Genomic DNA, 20,307 nt, shown 5'->3' with positions numbered 1-20,307 from the left:
GAACTTGTACAAAATGGGGACGGATGAAGTTCGAAGCAGGTATGTACCAAATTATGAAAGACAAAGTATCCTCGCCGAATAGCATGCAGGAGTTGCTGGAGGCCATTATGTTGGAAGAGCGACTGTGTAGAAGATCCTATGAGTTGGGTTGTGGTGGCCAACTGTGCACAAAGATTCAAAGGAGTATTGTAGGGCATGCGATGTTTGTCAAAGGAATATGAAGCCATCGCGAAGGGATGACTTGCCTCTGAACCCGTAAGTCTCATTATAGGAATTCAAAAAATGGGAAATAGATTTTGTGGGACCTATTCTGCCACCAGGAAGGAAGAGAGGAGCGTGTTATATCATCAAGATGACAAAATACTTGACCAGGTGGATCAAGGTGCATCCCGTGAAGGATTGCAGCACAACTACAGCTACGAAGTTTATATTTGAGTACTTTTTGTCTAGGTTTGGTTGTCCTGAGATTTTGATGAGCGACAAGGGTTCACATTTCCTAAATGAAACGATTGATGTTTTTCTAGAATAATTCCAAATGTATCATCAGAAAATCACACCATACCATCCTAAAGGAAATGGAATAGTTGAAGCTTTCAATAAGATCCTGGAGAATGATTTGACAAAGATCTGTAATGTGAATAGGAATGATTGGGATGTGCGCATACCAGTTGTTCTTTGGGCATATAGAACTACATGTAAGAAGTTGACTGGACAGACACCATTTCGACTAGTTTATGGACAAGAAGCGATGATGCCAATGGAGTACGTAGTGCCAAATTTGAGGATTTCTACAGTCACGGAGATGGAAGATTGGGATATAATGGAAGAACGCCTCACGCAGATACTTGAGTTAGAAGAATATCGATTCTTGGTAAGTTTTCATCAGTAGGTGCAGAAGGCTAGAGAAAAAGCATGGCATGATTGCCACATTAAGCAATGCACCTTTAAAAATGGAGATTTAGTGTTGATGTATGATAGAAAGTTTACTAAGTTCCTAGGAAAGTTTTAGATGCATTGGATGGGACCATACATCATCAAGGAGATTATGGATGGAGGTGCAGTTCAACTCATGAAGCTCAATGGGGAGCTATTTCCAGGAAGAATCAATGGAAGCCAGTTAAAGTTGTACAAGGGCAATCCTGCCCCTGCGCGATGACTACATGGATGCAGGATAGTCTTAGTACTTTAGGAAGTTGGAAGGAAGTGCAGGACTATAAACTACTCTACCAGGTGAAAAATTTGGCAAAGAGATTGGGTTGCACGATGGTTAGGAGAAAGGCGCAGATGGGAGCTGCAATGAAGGAGTTGTGCTAAAAAGGTGGGTCCCGTGCATCCTAGCAAAAAAGTGACCATTGGAATCACTGTAGATGATTGGATGGCTATTTTTCTCTTAAAAGGAGCGGGGGAGAAGCATTTAAGGAGCATATCTTTGGAAATCTGCCACCAAAAGAGAATTAATGAGGGAGATCTGGAGGGAATCGATGGATTTGAATTCAAAAAGGGTTATAAATACAACATCCCGCTCCACATTCAAACACTTTTCTTCCAGAGAGATTGTCTTGAGATTTTGCACCTAAGTTTGAGCATAGAAGGTTGTTGTATGTATGGACGAGATTAGCAAGAGGTAGAGTGGGAATTTTCATTGAAGGGGCTTGGGTTTGAGGGAGATTTGTCTGAGTGGTAAAAGAAACTCTTCTGGGAAAGCTTGGCCAAGATGACTGCAACACCACTAGTCCCTGCTACAGTAACCAAGTCACCAAGGCCAAAACCTATTGCCTCCACGACAAGAGAGAAAACGTAGAAGAAGCCCCAACCTCCACTAGTGTGTTAGTCCCCTAGAAAGATACCTATGGAGCGAAGTCAGAAGGGGAAGATGGACAAAAATAAGTAGCCTATGGAACCTAAGGATTTGGAAGAAGAAGAATTGGTTGAGGGGTTGGAGGATATCCCTACAGAAGAAGTTTAACGTATCTCTAGACTACCTCCTTACATGCCACCATGGAAGCCAACATCCAAGGTCTCTAAGGACCCGGATGCATTAAAATATCAGGTAGTCACTCCAGTATTACCAGAGCATGTACCCATGGAGGAGCAGTTGTTGGATTGGGTCCCATATTTGAAGATGGAGGACTCAGATCTGAATGATTTCGCAAATTACCCTCAGTTTCGGCCCAATAATTATTTGAAATCTGTATATTATGAAGAGGCGGGAGTCACAAGGGTAGAGCCAATAAAGTGGGCAACTAGAATCCAGTGCGTGGGTCTTTTAAACATGATGTATTTGCCTCACTTTGGGTGAAGTAATATCAACATGATTTGTGTGCGCCAATTGCTGGCATTAGTGCACGATGGGTATTTATGGCTGGGGACACCCATCCTCATTGATGAGATGTTGATCAGGTGGATCACCACGCTCCCTTATCAAGGCATGAACCCAGATGATGCTTTTGTGGGCAAGTTACAGGAAAAGAAGTTGACGGACCAGATGAAGAGCTACTTTGGGTTAGTGAAGAAGTCTCAATAATAATATGACACCCATACCACTTATTGGAGCTTTATAACTTAGCTCATGGCGGTATTTACATCCATATACATATAAATACATATATGGAGATAAAAATACTTTTCAAAATTTTGTACTTAAAAAAAATAAAATTAGAGGGATTACATTTTTATTGAGCTCCAATGCTCCTTGGCATAGGTTTTCTGTAGTTGGCTGGCTCCCATCTTTAACTGCTCTTTAAATTTTGAACTTAAAATATAATAAAAACTAAAAACATAAACAAATGTCTTTCGGATTAATCACATCATTAGAATTTGATCAAATCCTAATGATGTCATTAATTCAAAAAACATTTGTTTACCATATAAATCACATTTTTTATTATTAAATATATTAAAAAATCAATTTTTTATTAAATATATTTTTTAATAAATCTAATAAAATATAATTAAAATTGGTTAAAATGAGATATCTCAATTTTCAAAAAAATATTATTTATATTTAAAAATAGATTTTAAATAATTAAAAAAAATATTTCTTTTCAAAATTATATCACCAAACAAAAAATTAAATTTCGTCCCCTCTCCTCAACAGAGTTATAAATTTATTAGGTAACTCTTGTTAATGAAGAATTATTAAGATTAACATAAATAACCAAACAACAATTAAATTTATGAAAACAAACATCTGATTTACATTATGAAACGTTTGGATGGATTGATATGCTATGTTCACTGTTCACTGACGCCGATTTAGTATTTTATATTCGCTCAAATAGCGACAGATATTCAGAAGTTGCAAGGCATGATACTCTAATTTTTGTGGTTTCCCGAGGGGTTGTTTTGGATGGAAGGAAATAAGTTGAGAGAAAATAAGTTAAGGGTTAAGATTGAGATATATTTTAAGAGGTAAAGTTTTCTTTTTACACATTATGAGATAATTTCAGATATTGTGATTTTTTAAAAATATTAATAATGAATCAATTAATAATAATTGTTTTTCAGTTAATTAATTTCAAAATTAAATTAGTTCATTAAAAAATAAAAATAAAAATCAATAAACTTGTTATTTCATAACTTAATTTAAGTTCATTTTCTAGTTGCCAATTAAGAGCTACATCTTTCATAATCTAAATTAGTTCCATAAAAAATAAAAATAAAAATAAAAACCAACTTTTTCATTACTAGTTTATTCATAACTCAATTAGTATTCATTTTTTCATTGTCAATTAAGAGCTCCACCTCCCATCTTCTAAATTAATTCACTAAAAAAATAAAAATAAAAACCAACTTCCTCATTACAAGTTATTCATAATTCAATTTGAATTATTTTTTAATTTTCAATTAAGGACTCCATCTCCCATTTTCTAAATTAGCTGACTAAAAATTAAAAATAAAAACCAATTTCCTCAGCTCCCTCTCCCATATTCTAAATTAGTTCACTAAAAAATAAAAATAAAAACCAACTTCCTCATTACAAGTTTATTTATATCTCAATTTGAATTCATTTTTTCAATTGCCCATTAAGGACTCCATCTCCCATATTCTAAATTAGTTCACTAAAAAATAAAAATAAAAACCAAATTCCTCATTACAAGTCTATTCATAACTCTATTTAAATTCATTTTTTAATTGCCAATTAAAAGCTCCATTTCCCATATTCTAAATTAGTTCACTAAAAAATAAAAATTTATTTATAACTCAATTTGAATTTATTTTTTAATTGCCAATTAAAAGCTCCATCTCCCAAATTTGATCTTCTCCATCTCCCAAATATGATCTTCTCGGACTTTTTTTAATTAAGATGTGACCTGAACAATCATTGATTTAGGGTTCGAATAATGAAAGGTCTTCCCAACATAATTCTTTACAAATTTATTACATTGTAAGCGTTCTCACTCTATTCATCTCTCTTTCTCATGTACTTCTATAATTGATCTTACAAAGGGAAATTTACCACATTTTTGCAGTTCAAGAAAAATCTCTGAAAGGATTGTTGTGTTTACAGAGGTCTAGGGACTGTGTTTACAGAGCTTTGGAGATGGTTGACATAGAATCGATCATTGATTGGGAAGATGCAAAAGGAGAAATATTGGAAGAGGTCAGCGGTAAAGTTGAATCTAGAAATGTTGAGTTTACATATCTATCTCGACTAGAATCCAAGATATTTGCAATTTCTGTCTGAACATTCCCGCAAACAAGACTGTTGCGTTGGTGGGGAGAAGCGGGTCCAGCAAGTCTACGGCTGTGGCATTAATAGAGAGGTTCTACGATCCCCTGGCTGGAGATTTTGCTGGATGGAGTGAAAACTAAAACGCTACATTTGAAATGATTGCGTTCCCAAATTGGACTAGTAAGTCAAGAACCTGCACTCTTCGCTACATCGATCAAAGAGAACATCTTGTTCGGAAAAGAGGGAGCCAACTTGGATCAGGTTATTGCTACCGCCATATTTTCAAACGCTTACGATTTCATTAGTCAACTACCAGATGGTTATGACACATAGGTAATATTTAGGTTTTTACTCTCATTTTTGTTGAAATATTAATTTCAACTACCGTGCAACCACTATACAGCGACGCCAAAACCACCATGGATTCTCCCCGCACCGCTTTTTCTGAACGCCGATATTTCTGGAGGGGGTAGTGATCACAATCATCAATTGACACGTGTCTGGACAGTCCTTTTCAAAACCACCCTTCCCCGGCACATAAAGTTCGTGCGTTTTTGACCTTTTGGGAAATTGCGACAACCGTTCGATTAAAATCAAGGTTTGAAGCCGTTCGATGGAGGTCAATGGTTGATGTACATTGACGAATAGTTTTTCAGTAATGTAATTAATGAAATTTACTGAGGTTCGTAGATTGTAGGTAAAAGGTCTTTAATTTTGTTGTTTTTTATTATTCATGGGATATGTAATATGTAATGTTTATTTTGTTCATTGTATGTGTGTAATGAAATGCACAACAGTGCGAAGTGAAAAAGGGAAAGAACAGAGTGAGAATGTAATTTTTGTTGGTTGAATGTAATGCAATGAAAATAGAATACGCAGCGGCGTGAGAGCAAGAAGTAAAAAGGGGTTTTTATACAGCAGTGTAAATTTTTTTTAAGCTCGAACAGAGAATGAAAAAAATTTCACAGCAGTGTTGACTTTTTTTTGGAAAGACAGAGTATTTTTTTGTTTTGTTTTGGAACTGCATCTGAAGCAGTGTCCACAGTTTTATTAATGAATACATAGTTTTTATGTGTGTGAAAAAACTCTGTTCTTCAGCAAAAACATTTTTAGTTTCCTGGGTGAAAACAGAGCATCAATCTCTATTATGTTCTCTGTTTATTTTGTTTGAAATTACCAGAAATTTCCAACAGTGGTATCAGAGCTTGTTCAGGCATCAAAGAAGCTGAAGGAAGGATTTCTTGCTGCAGCAGCTTCTCCCGCAAAGTGAAGACTTAGTCAAAGAATCCAAGGTATTTCTCAAGTTAATTTTTTGTGTTAATGCAGAAGACAGTCAGTTATTTTAATACACAGTTAAGTATTTGAAATATAGTTAAGAGTGCAAGAATGGCTGGAGCCAACACTAGCATGGGTATCTTTAATACTCAGCTCCCATAGGTTAATGGGAAAAGCTATGACTATTGGGCAATAACCATGAAAGCTTTGCTTGCCTCACAAGACTTATGGGAATTTGTTGAGGATGGTTTTGAAGAACCAGCAGATGAAAATGAATTTAATAGGTTAACTCAGGTAGAGAAAGATCTGTTGAAGAGCTATAAGAAGAAGGACTCAAAAGCCCTCTGCTTTTTGTATCAAGCAGTGCATGAGAGTGTGTTTCCAAGGATAACAGCAGCCAAGACATCCAAAGAAGCATGGAAAACTCTCAAGGCAACCTATCAAGGCATGGAGAAAGTGAAGACAGCAAAACTACAATTGCTTAGGAGAGATTTTGAGAATTTATGCATGAAGGAGTCAAATAATATTGACTCATTCTTCAGACATGTGATTGGTCTGGTCACACAGATAAGGTCTCATGGAGAGATTCTTGAAGAAAGGAGGATTGTGGAGAAACTGTTGAGGGTCCAACCCTCAAAGTTCAATGTGATTGTCACCACCATAGAAGAGACAAAGGATCTCACAAACTTCACAGTTGATGAACTACATGCATCACTGATAACACATGAGTAGAGATTGAGTAGAAATGAAAACTCATCTCTAGAGCATGCCTTCAAGACCCAGATGTCCTTTGGAAGAGGAAGAGGTCAAGGCAGAGGAAACAAAAGAGGAAGAGGGAGAAGCCAAAACAGAGGTGGAAGAAATAGTCCAATAAATTCTCAAGGAAGAGGCAGCAATCCAAATCAGAACCAAGGCCAAGGCAGTAGCCAACAAAGTGGACAACATCATGCTCAAGGAAAAAGGTATGAAAAATCCAATGTCCAATGTTACTACTATAAAAATATGGGCATTATGCAAATGAATGTAGGAAGAAGCAGCATGACATGAATAACAGAACTGGTGCAAATTTCACTAGAGAAAATATCAGCCAAAATAATTTGTTTTTAGCTTGTATATGGCTGAAGAAAAGAGTGAAGATATATGGTTCCTAGACTCTGGTTGCAGTAACCATATGACAGGAAACATAGCCCTGTTTTCTATGTTAGATCAGAGTGTGAAGTCACAAGTCACACTAGGGACTAATAATAAAGTTTCTATTATGGGAAAAGGAGACGTAAAAGTCTTAACAAATAAAGGTGAAAAGAAAACCATAGCAGATGTTTATTATGTTCCTGGAATGAAATGTAACCTCTTAAGTATTGGACAGCTTGTTCAAAAGGGTTACAATGTTTTCTTTGTGAATGATGTATGCACCATCATGGATAGAGCACCCAGCAAACAATGTATTGCTGAAGTGAAGATGACAAGGAACATGATGTTCTCTCTCAGAATCAAGGCAGATTTAAAAAATAAAGAAGTAATTGCAGTAGTGACTCAAGAGGCTTTCCAAAGCGAACCAAAGGATGAAAATTGGTTGTGGCACTTGAGATTTGGACATCTCAACTTTGGAGATCTTAATTTGTTGAGTAGAAAATGAATGGTAAGAGGATTACCACTGATAGAGAAACCAGATAGCCTTTTTGAAGGTTGCATCTTAGGGAAACAACACAGAGAAAGTTTTCCATCAGGGAAAAGCATAAGGGAAAAATCACCCTTAGAAATTGTTCACTCAGATTTATGTGGACCGATGCAAACTCCATCACTTGCAGGCAACCACTATATACTAACATTCATTGATGATTTTACTAGAAAAACTTGGGTTTACTTCCTCAAGAACAAAAGTGAAGTGTTTGAAAGATTTTGCAATTTCAAGGCACTTGTAGAAAACCAAAGCGGGCCACATATCAAAGTTTTGAGAACTGATAGAGGAGGTGAGTATATCTCCAAAGAATTTCTATGGTTTTGTGCAGTGTACATTTTGAATAGATGCCCTACAAAAGCATTCATGAATAGAGTGCCAGAAGAAGCATGGAGTGGGACAAAGCAATGAGTCAGCCACATGAAAGTTTTTGGATGTGTGGCTTATGCACACATTCCAGATCAGCTAATGAAGAAGTTGGACAACAAAGGGGAGAAATGTATTTTCATTGGATACAGTGAGGAATTCAAAGCTTACAGGTTGTATAACCCATCCACCAAGAAGCTCATTGTGAGTAGAGATGTTCAGTTCATTGAGGAGGAAGATTGGGATGGAAGCATAGAGAAAACAGTGAATGTTAAGAGTTCTTTGTCACATGATGAATATGATGAGGAGATGGCTGAAATACATCCCCAAACAGTAGCACCAACACAAGGACAACAAACAACACCCTTGAGGAGAAATGAAAGTGCTTCTCCAAGCACACCACAAGGAGGAAATTCAAGTGCTTCTTCAAGCACTTGCACACCAAATGAAAGAGGTAATAAGTTCAGAAATTTAAGTGACATTTATGAACAAGAGGCAAAAAATGAAGGTATGAATTCTTTGTTTGCATTATATTGTCATGTTGATGACCCTATTCATTTCAAAAAAGCAATTAAGGATAAGAAATTGATAGAAGCCATGGATGAGGAGATCAATGCCATAGAAAGAATCAAGACATGGGATTTAGTTGAACTACCAAAAGGAAAGGAAGTCATTGGAGTTAAATGGGTTTAGAAGACCAAGAGTAATGCTAAAGGTAAAATAGAAAGACACAAGGCAAGACTAGTTGTCAAAGGATATAAGCAGCAGTATGGGAGAGACTATGAGGAAACTTTTGCACCGGTTGCTAGAATGGAAACAGTGAGAGCAGTGCTATCCATAGTAGCACAAAACAAGTGGAAAGTTTACCAAATGGACGTGAAGTCAGCATTCCTAAATGGAGTGTTAATGGAAGAAGTTTACATTGAACAACCTTTAGGATATGAAAAGAAAGGGCAAGAAAACAAAGTGTGCAGATTGAAGAAAGCTCTTTATGGGCTGAAGCAAGCACCAAGAGCATGGTATAGTAGTATAGATTCCTATCTACTGGAAAATGGATTTGAAAAATGTGAGGGAGAACCCACTCTCTACATCAGAGAAAAGGATGGTAAATTACTAATTGTTGTGTTATATGTTGATGATGTTATTTTCATAGGCAATGATGTTTATCTTATTGAAAATTTCAAAATAGTCATGAAAGAAGAATTTGAAATGACTGACATGGGTTTGCTGAGATACTTCTTAGGAATAGAAGTAGAACAAAATGGAAACAGGATTTTTATCTCACAAGCAAAATATGTTAATGAAGTGTTGGAAAGATTCCATATGCAGGAGAGCAAGGCAGCAATCACTCCCACAGTGATGGGATTAAAACTCAACAAAGAGGACAACAACAAGGATTTTGATCCTAGTTTGTACAAGAGCATAGTTGGCAGCCTCATGTATTTGACTGCAACTAGGCTGGATATAATGTATGCTGTTAGTTTAATTTCCAGATTCATGGAGAGGCCAAAAGAAGCACATTGGCAGGCAGCAAAAAGGATTCTGAGGTATGTTAAAGGTACTAAAAGGTTTGGTATTTTATATACTACTTCAGAATGTTCAGATTTAATTGGATACACAGATAGTGATTGGGCTGGAAGTGTAGATGATCGGAAAAGAACATCCGATTATGTTTTTCACATGGGTTCATGAGCTATTTCATGGGCTTCTAAAAAACAACCTATTGTAGCATTGTCTACAGTAGAAGTAGAATATGTGGCAGCTACAGCAGCAACATGTCAAGTAGTTTGGATGAGAAGGATGTTAAGGAGCTTATGCCAAGAGCAAGTAAAAGGAACTGTGATTTTTTGTGACAATAGCTCAACTATATCATTGTCCAAGGATGTTGTGTTTCATAAGAGAACGAAACACATTGACACAAAGTTTCATTACATCAGGGAATTGGTAAACAATGGAGAAATTGTCTTACAACACTGCAAAACTCAGGAGTAGGTTGCAGACATTCTGACCAAACCATTGGGGAAGAAAAGTTTTGAATTTTTGAGGAAATGCTTGGGTATGAATGATAACCCAGCAGTTGAAATTAAATGGAAGTGTTGAAATATTAATTTCAACTACCGTGCAACTGCTGTATAGCGACGCCAAAACCACCACGGATTCTCCCCGCATCGCTTTTGCTGAACGCCGATATTTCTAGAGGGGGCAGCGATCACAATCATCAATTGACGCATGTCTAGATAGTCCTTTTCAAAACCGCCCTTCCCCGGCATATAAAGTTCGTGCGTTTTTTACCTCCGAGGAAATTACGACAACCGTTCGATTAAAATCAAGGTTTGAAGCCATTCGATGGAGGTCAACGGTTGATGTACATTGACGAACAATTTTTCAGTAATGTAATTAATGAAATTTATTGAGGTTCGTAGATTGTAGGTGAAAGGTCTTTAATTTTATTGTTTTTTATTATTCACGGGATATCTAATATGTAATGTTTTTTTTTTGTTCATTGTATGTGTGTAATGAAACGCACAGCAGTGCGAAGTGAAAAAGGGAAAGAACAGAGCGCAAATGTAGTTTTTGTTGGTTGAATGTAATGCAATGAAAATAGAATACGCAGCAGCGTGAGAGCAAGAAGTAAAAAGGGGTTTTTACACAGCAGTGTAATTTTTTTTTTAAGCTGAAACAGAGAATGAAAAAAATTAAACAGCAGTGTTGACTTTTTTTTGGAAAAACAGAGTAATTTTTTTTGTTTTGGAACTGCATCTGAAGCAGTCTCTGGTTGTAATCCCTCTAACAGAGGAAGAATCTTGTAACCACAATTTTATTAATGAATACATAGTTTTTATGTGTGTGAAAAAACTCTGTTCTTCAACAAAAACATTTTTAGTTTCCTGGGTGAAAACAGAGCATCAGTCTCTGTTTTGTTCTCTGTTTATTTTGTTTGAAATTACCAGAAATTTCCAACAATTCTTCATTTTCGAAGTGCAGTCAATTTGAGTTTACTTTCTTCATTTTGGCAATACAGGTGGGTGAGCGCGGAGTCTAGATGTTGGGAGGGAAAAAACAACGTATATCTATTGCAAGCGTTATGCTCAAGGATCCTCGTCTACTTCTTCTAGACGAGGCCACAAGTGCTCTAATGCAGATTCAGATAAAATCGTTCAGAATGCTCTAGACAAAGCTTCAGTTGGACGCACAACTATTGTAGTAGCTCATTGCCTCTCCACCATCCGCAACGCAGACATGATTGTGGTGGTTCAAAGTGGTCATGTGATTGAGACAGGTATGCATGAAGATTCGATATGTAAATGCAAAGGAGCATACACGGTTAGATATTGTAATTACTCCCCCATGTGGAGTTCGCTAAATATAGAGAGTCAATTAACTGAGTGATTGAATGGTTGAGTGTTGAGTCAATTCGAGTTAAGTTATACATGAGTTTTAGTGTGTGATTGCATGTCAAGATATTTTAGGCAAGTAGTTTGTTGGACAAAGATAAATACTCTTCACCGAGTTCATTTTAGTCATCATGTTTTGTGTGATCAATAAAAGAGAAGCAACTCATGTTTTGTGTGTGAATTATTTGTACTTTGTCCCTTTTACTTTTCCAACAAATTGATATAAAAGCGAAATTACAAAGCAAAAAACAGATTAACAACAATCTGTATCAATCCGTACGAAAGGAGAGAAATATATTTTTTCTTGGCGTGAATACTATAACGCACCTTGTAAGTTACATACAAGATGCACAAGGGCTCTCAGCATTTTCAAGGCATGTAGGTCAAACCAATTTTTCGTGGCGTCAGAGGACTAACGCTGGAGTTTGTCATTGTGCAATGTGTTAGTCGCACGCCCTCACCATGAGAATCCCGTTAGGGTAAACAATTCGTGGAGTTCCCTAAGTTTTAGGCCTCAAGCAATCACGACCGCGTTAACCAAGTGAAGAGAAATTTTTAAAAGGGAAGTAAAATTTGCTTCAAGCGATCACGACCGCGTTAATCAAGTGAAGAGCAATTTTTAAAAGGGCACGAAAATTTTCTTAAAGAAAGTCATGCAAGTTTTTCAAGGAGTTGACTCAAACAAAAAAGGTTTGACCCTTAAAAGTTTGTTAAGGAGTCACATAAGTTTTAAAGGAGTCTAGAGAATAATAAAAAAAAAAATAGAGGGTTTAAAAAAAAAGAGTTTTTATTGACAAGAGAATTTAAAGCTTTGTAAAGTCTGTCAAGTTTTGGTGTTTTGTCAAGCATGACAGTTTTTTTGGTGAATATTGTGCCTTATGGGGGTGCATATTGAAAATTATTTTCTTTCGAGACTCATCTACTCTCACATCTGCCATTGACTTTTTTGCTTGTGACATAACCTGTTGTTGCATGTCAGTGCACTTTGTGCCTAACTCAGCTTCCAGGAACTTCCATGCTTCCTTGGAAGTTGTAGCTTTTGCTACCTTGCACAAACACTTCTCATCCAATGCATGTTTCATAAAATCTAATGCTAAAACATCACATATTGCATCATATGAGTTATTAGATTTATACTCAATTAACTATTTAGCTCTAAGAAAAGTTAGCATCTTGATAATAGAATGATCAAAATATTCACCTATAAACATAGTAGGTGGTAGCAAATCAAAGTTACACCAATCACCCTTGATTTCTTCTTTGTCTTCTGCTAGACTTCTCAATTCCTGGACTGGGACCTGAACCTCTCTAACCATGGTAATGATCTTTGCCTCTTCTTTTTTATTTCTTCAGTTGTACTTTGCAACCCATGACTACGGTTTTCCCTCTGTCTTATAGTTTATTTCCTATTTGCATGAGGTTGTCTTCCATATCCCCTGCAAAAGAAAATATGATTTTCAATACAGGCCGACATAATCTACACCCAAAAATTGTCATGCTTGGTAAAAAACCGAAAAAAATATGATTTTCAATATACGCGCCCCAAAGCGCAATCTTCACCCAAAAACTGTCATGCTTAACAAAAACACTAAATAATTTTATAAACAAACTGATTTTACAAAACCCTAAATTTTTATTCAATAAAATCTTTTTCTTTCTTAATTCTTCAAAAATCTTAAAAAATCTCCTTTATCAAATCCTTCAATATAACCAACGTTATTGTTCATACGATTTAAAGACTTTTCAAAATAATATTGTAAATGACTCACTCAAATATATTTGACGGGACTTTCCAATTAAAAAGTCTTTTAAACCATTCATTTAATGAATCCTTTTGAAATAAATAAATAAACTTTTCAAATATAATATCTCCCAAATTATATCACTTGCCCTAAGTCTTCACCTTGGAAGGATTTGCTTTAAAAACCTTCTCGTTTCCAAATTTTGTAAATCTTTAGACTTATTTTCAGTATTCACCAAAATTTTTAAATCTGCGGCTCTGCGTGTATGGACACGGGCCTTTTAAAAAAAACCTTCAAAAATATTTCCAAACCTTGGGCACGAACGGACTGTCTTCGGATTTGATGCCCTGGCTCTTATTCAAAGCACGGATGCCGAGGGGAACAAGTTTTGCCGCAAGAGAATACTTTCAAAGTTAGCTTGTGGCGTGTAGGGGTGCGGCCCTGACTCTGAAAAATAACGAACTTTCGATTTTTCTCATGACTGGACAAAGTAGGAATTCACACATAAAACACTAGCTAACACTAGCTGTTGCTAATGAACCACATGCATCATAAAACTTTTTTGATCAGTGAAAGTCAATGGCAGTGACATTAGGAGGTTCAATTTGAAGAGTTTGAGGAATCACATAGTTCTGGTAGGTCAAGAGCCTACGCTATTTGGAGGAAGCATTAGAGACAACATTCTCTACGGAAAAGAGAAAGCAAGCGAGGTGGAGACGATCGAAGCTGTAAAGGCTGCAAATGCCCATGACTTCATCAGTTAAATATTGCAATTTTTTAATTGAAACATAATTTTTATGCAATAATATATATATTCAATCATTGTTTCTGGAATAAATTAGGACGGACTGAACATGGAAGTGATTTAACTTGGATTTGTGTAGCTCTTTGGAGAAGGGATATGAAACAAATTGTGGAGACAAAGGAATGCAATTATTGGGAGGGCAAAAGCAACGCATTGCTATAGCGAGGGCGATCATAAATAATCCGAGCATATTACTGTTGGAGGAGGCGACCAGTGCGTTGGACAGCCAATTGGAGAAGATCGTTCGAGAGGCCCTGAATGGTGGGAAGAACGAGTATTATGATAGCTCACAGACTGACAACCATTCAAAATGCAGATTCGATTGCTATGATTGAAGATGGAAAAGTGATTGAGCAGGGAAGTCATTCATATCTCATGAGCAAAGGTGATTGAGCAGGGAAGTCATTCGTATCTGATGAGCAAAGGAAAAGGCAATCCATATTACTATCTCGCCGGTGTCCAGCTAGGCTACCACCAAATTCTCACCTCCCTCACTGCAAAATTTGGAATTTGTAGTGTCATCTGGATGACGTTTGACCGTTTAATGTTAATGTAATAATTATATGTTTTTTAATGAATCATCCAAATTATAATAAAATCAGTTGGCTTCTTGCACCACGAAATCTCGACACGACTAGGAATTGCAAGTGAAAACGATGGAATATTTGCTCCATACTTTCTCTTAATCTTAAAATAAATTATACGCGTGTCAACTTAGTCTTTTTCTTTTTAATGTCCTTGTCACCTTGAATCTATTTCCTCCGAGGAAACCTAATCGTTGTTGTTGGATCATGTTCCAACGATGGTCGTCACCTTCCAGTTAAACCTAAAACAGGTTCCATTAATCTTTGTGGATTCACCTCGACACTACTATACCAACGGTACTTTTGAGATTTTTTTCCCAGAGGAAAGAATTTTTTTTGTCTTAAAAAATCATTTTTTATTTTAGTTATTTTACATTAAAAATTAATATTAATTAATTTGTTTTAAATATAAATTTTAAGATAAAAATAGGTTGACACAAAAATATTTAACACAAAATTTTATATTTAAGAAAAAAATAGTTTAAGACAAAAATATCTTAAGATAAAAGTAGTTTGAGACAAAACTTTATATTTAAGACAAAAATAATTTAAGACAAATATTTGAGACAAAACTTCATATTTAAGAGAAAAGTAGTTTGAGACAAAAATTTAAAGACAAAACTTTATATTTAAGACAAAAACAATTTAAGACAAAATTATTTTAAGACAAAACTTTATATTTAAGACAAAAGCATTTTGAGACAAAAATATTTTAAGACAAAACTTTATATTTAATACAATGACCACTTTAGATCAAACCTATGTTTAATACAATATTTCACTTCGAATGAAAATGGAGAGCAGAGCACTTAGGGTTTGACGCTGCTCTGCAACTGGTAGACCTTCACAGACTGCGCCGTTCTGCCATTAACCTTCAGCCATAAGGCAGCTATAGCACAATAAGGAACAACTATTGCACAATGGAACCCCCTCAAGGGGAGGACATGATGCCTTCCCATGCTGATACGGAAAACGGCCTGCGACAAACTGAAAATGTTAGGATGAACCATCCAGAAGATACAACAACAGAAAATGAAAATACGCCAACGAATAACAACACAAACGAAGAACCACGAGTGATGTCAAACACCTACAAGCTGGTAGCAGTGGACAGACCCAAAATCGAGCTCCCAAGTGAGCGCATCAACACTCAGATCCAGTTTATGAGGGATCATGCTTTGATAGGAAAGTTCATAGGCCTTTGGCCAATAGAGAAAGCTTTGCACGGCTGGATCGTAGCCAAATGGAAGCCAAAAGGGCACATAACACTACAGTTAGGGCCTAAGGGCTTCTTTACTGCCATTTTCAACTGTCTAGAGGACCGAAATAGGGTATTGGATGGAGGACCATATTTCTTCAACGCAGCAGGGCTATACCTAAGAGGATGGATCAAGCGCTTTAACCCGGACAAAGAAGATCTGAGCTGGGCCCCAGTGTGGTTGCACCTTTATTCTCTCCCTCTGGAGTATTGGGACGAAGACTCTTTGTGAGACATTGGGAATGGTTTAGGTGAATTCATCAAAGTGGTAGAGGAGACAAAGCTGAAGCGATACACCTCCTATGCGCAGATCTGTGTATACATGCACCTCAGCAAAGCTCTCCTGGATGCGGTAAGCCTCTACCATGATGATTATGAATGGTTACAAACAATAGATTACGAGCATGTACCATTCCGCTGTCGAAAATGCCACGCCCTGGGCCATTTATTCCAAGACTGTCCCTCCAATATGAAATCCACAACCACCCCTTCAATGGACAAATCCGACTTGGATGGGTTCACAAAAGTTCCCAATCGCAAAAAGACCCATAAAAAGCCCTCTACCTCAGTCAAAAAACCTATCACCAACACCTCCTTGCCTTCAACAAGCAATAGCTTTGAAATCCTGCTCCAGTCGAAGGTTCATATTTTAGATAATCAGAAACAACCTGAAGCCATTCCTAAGACTTCCGCCCATTCTGCTCCATCAAGCTCAAAGAAATCCCTCACTTCTAAGCAACCCGCGGACACCAAAACGCCCTCTCCCAGTAACATGCAGAAAAGGACTGCTCAAGGTATGGAGGTAGATAGCACTCAGATGCAGCTCATGATTGTAGATGATACAGAGGCAGAGCAAGAAACAGTGCAGCACATGGAAGAGGAACCATAGAGCTTTGACATCGGAGATCTAGATATACTGGGACTTGAACAGGCTTGTAAGAAAAAGGAATATGACAAAATTCCCGAGCGACAGCTAGAGAACTTAGAAGTAATTCTCTCAAGAGCACAGAAGCAAAGATCATTAGGCATCCAAACTGGTAGTTAGTGGGATGGAAGAAATATCTTCAAAGACAACAAGAAACGAGGATAGAAAACCGATATTCAGAGAACCATCCGCATAGAGGAGAAGCTGGTGGAATCTGGAAGATACTCCAAGCTCACCAAATACTATAATCCCCTTCCCAATCGTGAATCATGAAGCTCGTCTCATGGAACATCAGAGGGCTCAATAGCCGAGGGAAGGGACGATTAATAAAGAACATGCTACAATAGGAAAAGCCTCAAATTCTATTCTTGCAAGAGACCAAGTGTAATTCCACAATGTTGGATCAGATTCTTGCCAAAGCGTGGCCAAGAAGCAAAGAAGTGGCGGTGGAAGCGATGAGAGCCTCAGGAGGGCTAGCCATCGTTTGGGATGATAGAGCTATAACACTTACCAACATACATGCCAGTAAGCACTTTATTCAGGCCAAGTTTCATTTAATAGGGACAAATGTTCATGGACACTTAACTAATGTCTACTTCCCCTAGGAGGCAACAAACAAAGTAGACACACTGAACACCCTAACTTAGATCAACTCAAAAAGATCCCACCCACTTTGGATCAAAGGAGGGGACTTCAACTTGATTACAAGATTGGAGGAAAAAAGAGGAGGATGGATCAAGCTGGACTGTGAAAGCACGCACTTCAAAAACTACATTCATAACAACAGGCTTATAGATATGGAATTCAGCAATGGCGTTTATACTTGGAACAACAAGCGTGCAGATGCCCACCAAATTACATCTCGGTTAGACAGATTCCTGATCTCTGATAACGCAATACATCTTGGCGGGGATCTCTTGGCCTTTATATTGCCACTCTCTGGTTCGGACCATTGGCCTATTAGGCTTCACTGGTAAAGATCGGGAGACAATGTTCGCAGGCCCTTTCGCTTTGAAGCCTTTTGGTTGAATCACCCTGATTTTCATAACCTGATAACAGAGACATGGAGAAATTTCACACCACCAGAAGGCGCAAAAATGTACAAGCTCCAACAAAAGCTAAAACATATCATGAAAAAAACAAAACAGTGGAATCGCTTTACCTTCGGCAATATCTTTCAGGCGCAAAACACTCTTGAACAAGAAATGCAAAAATTACAGCAGAGAATCATAGCTGAAGGCAGATCTGAAACCATAGCTGAACAGGAACGTCAACTACAAACGTAGATCTCAGAAAGAGCAAGACAGGCAGAGATTCTTTGTAGACAAAAATCGAGGATCCGATGGCTTAAAGAGGGCGAACGCAATACAAAGTTCTTCCACCATACCACTATCCAACGGAGAATGCACAACAACATTACTCCTCCAAAATCGACAAGGGGAACATCTAGAGAAGCATGAAGATATAGAACAGGAACTCCTCACCCACTTTCGAAGGGTGCATCAGGAAACGGAGACTGATCAGCTGCTAGCTATAGAGAAGATCATCAAGATTATTCCTAAGATCGTAATTGAGGAACACAATCAAATACTCCTCAGGCCTATTTCTTTACAGGAAGTGGAGACAGTTATGCAACAACTCAAAGTTGGGAAAGCACCCAGACTAGACTACTTCACTTCGGACTTCTTTCACAACTTCTGGGATCTAATCAAGGAGGAAGTCTGGCAAGTAGCCGAGGAGTCTAGAGTTAATAGATGGATGCTTCCATCCTTGAATGCCACCTTCATCGCCCTCATCCCTAAGGAGGAGAACAGCTAGACTCCGGACAAATTCCGACCTATTGCACTATGCAATGTATTGTATAAAATTGTCTCCAAATTGATCGCCACACACCTCAATCCCCTGCTTCCTCTTCTTATATCACAGGAGAAATCAGGTTACGTGGAAGGAAGGCAGATCACCGATGGCATAATTCTCACTCATGAAATCATTCACTCCCTAAAGCAAACCAAAAAGGCAGGTATGCTCCTAAAAATCAACCTCTCAAAAGCTTTCGATACTTTAAGCTGGAAATATATTCAAAAACCACTGCTAGCCTTTGGCTTTACCCCCCCCTCCCCCCCGGGTAAGATGGATTATGTGTCTCATCACTTCTACCTTTTTCTCAATCCTTGTCAACGAGACCCCCTCCACCCCCTTCCACCCATCCAGAGGTATCCGACAAGGGGACCCTCTCTCACCCTTTCTAATTGTTATTATGGCGGAAGGTCTTGGACGTTACATCAAAGATGCCCTTGAAAAGCAGCAATTACGTGGCCTTTCTTTCGAGAATGCCCCTGCTTTCACCCACCAGCAATTTGTGGATGACAATATGTTATTTGGTCATCCTTCGGTCCAGGAAGCCCGTAAGCTGAAATCAATTTTATCTAAATTTTTGGATGCCTCTGGCGCCTGCATTAACAAATCAAAATCTCAAGTCTTCTTCTTTCACACACATCCCATCACTCAAGCCTCCATAGCCAGAATTCTGGGCTTCTCAATTGCATCTCTGCCCTCCAAATACCTAGGAGCTCCAATGACAGCCTCTGCCTTAAAGCACTCATCCTGGAAAATTCTCCTAGAAAATCTGGAAGCCTGTATCTCTTCATGGACCTTCAGAGCTCTCAATATGGTGAGTTGCCTAGTTCTAATCATGACAGTGCTATAATCTATGCTGCTCTACCTCTTCACGGTCCTGGCAGCACCCAAATGGGTTCTTAAAGCAATCAAAAATCTTCAATGGGATTTTTTATGGGGGAATATGAAACAAAAAAGAAAGTAAAAAATAGTTTGTCATCCAAAATCCTCTGGAGGCACTGGATTACGGGATCCTCAGCACAACAACGAGGTCATGGGAGCATGCATCTGGTGGAGATGGCTCTCGAACCCATATACTCCTTGGGAAATCCTCTCGACAGCTAAGTAAGCTCATAATAGACCAGTGGATGATTTAATTCGGCTCAAAGAAGTTGGCACAGGCTCTCTAATTTGGAATGCTGCCAAACAACATAAAAATCTAATCCAACAACACAGTTTTTGGGAAATCAGGAATGGAGATAATATGAGGTTTTGGGAGGAATCCTAGCAGCAAAAACCAAAATTAAAGGACCTACTCATGCCCCACCAGCTTCAGGATTGGGTAGAGCAACCGACGATCAAAGTAAATCAACTTTGGGAGGAAGTTCACAACCAAGGTTTTAGGAAATGGTTATGCTTGAACCTCATTCTTGAGCAAGCCACACAATCCATCAAAGATAGCCTGGATATGGAACTCTCGAACAGGAAAATTCACCAATCAGATAAGAAAGACATCATCAGATGGGGTTATGAAATGAGAGGTACCTTCACTTCTCGGGAAGCATATCATATAATACTAAGGGACCATACTGTCAAGGATAGCCTCTAGCACAAAGTTTTGGAATTGGCCAAAAATCTCCACCTTTCTCTAGTTGCTATGCCAAAATAGAATCCTTACTTGGTATAATCTAAGGAAACGGATTTTTCACGGACCTTCCATCTGCCCAAATTGTAAAGAGGCAGAAGAAACTAAGGAACATCTCCTAAA

At 37.8% G+C, this 20,307-nt stretch overlaps 1 pseudogene; it reads left to right on the top strand.

The window, feature by feature from the left end:
• The first annotated feature begins 748 nt into the window (after positions 1-748).
• LOC149207055 (COBRA-like protein 1) overlaps positions 749-20,307 on the top strand; it is a 37,100-nt pseudogene continuing 17,541 nt past the window's right edge.

This window comes from Pinus tabuliformis, chromosome 1_2 (genome assembly GCF_031772625.1).
Source record: "Pinus tabuliformis cultivar Carrire ecotype Pingquan chromosome 1_2, CPIR1, whole genome shotgun sequence".
Taxonomy (NCBI): domain Eukaryota; kingdom Viridiplantae; phylum Streptophyta; class Pinopsida; order Pinales; family Pinaceae; genus Pinus; species Pinus tabuliformis.
Note: the sequence above shows the minus strand (reverse complement) of the source record. Positions and strands in the feature narration are given on the sequence as shown.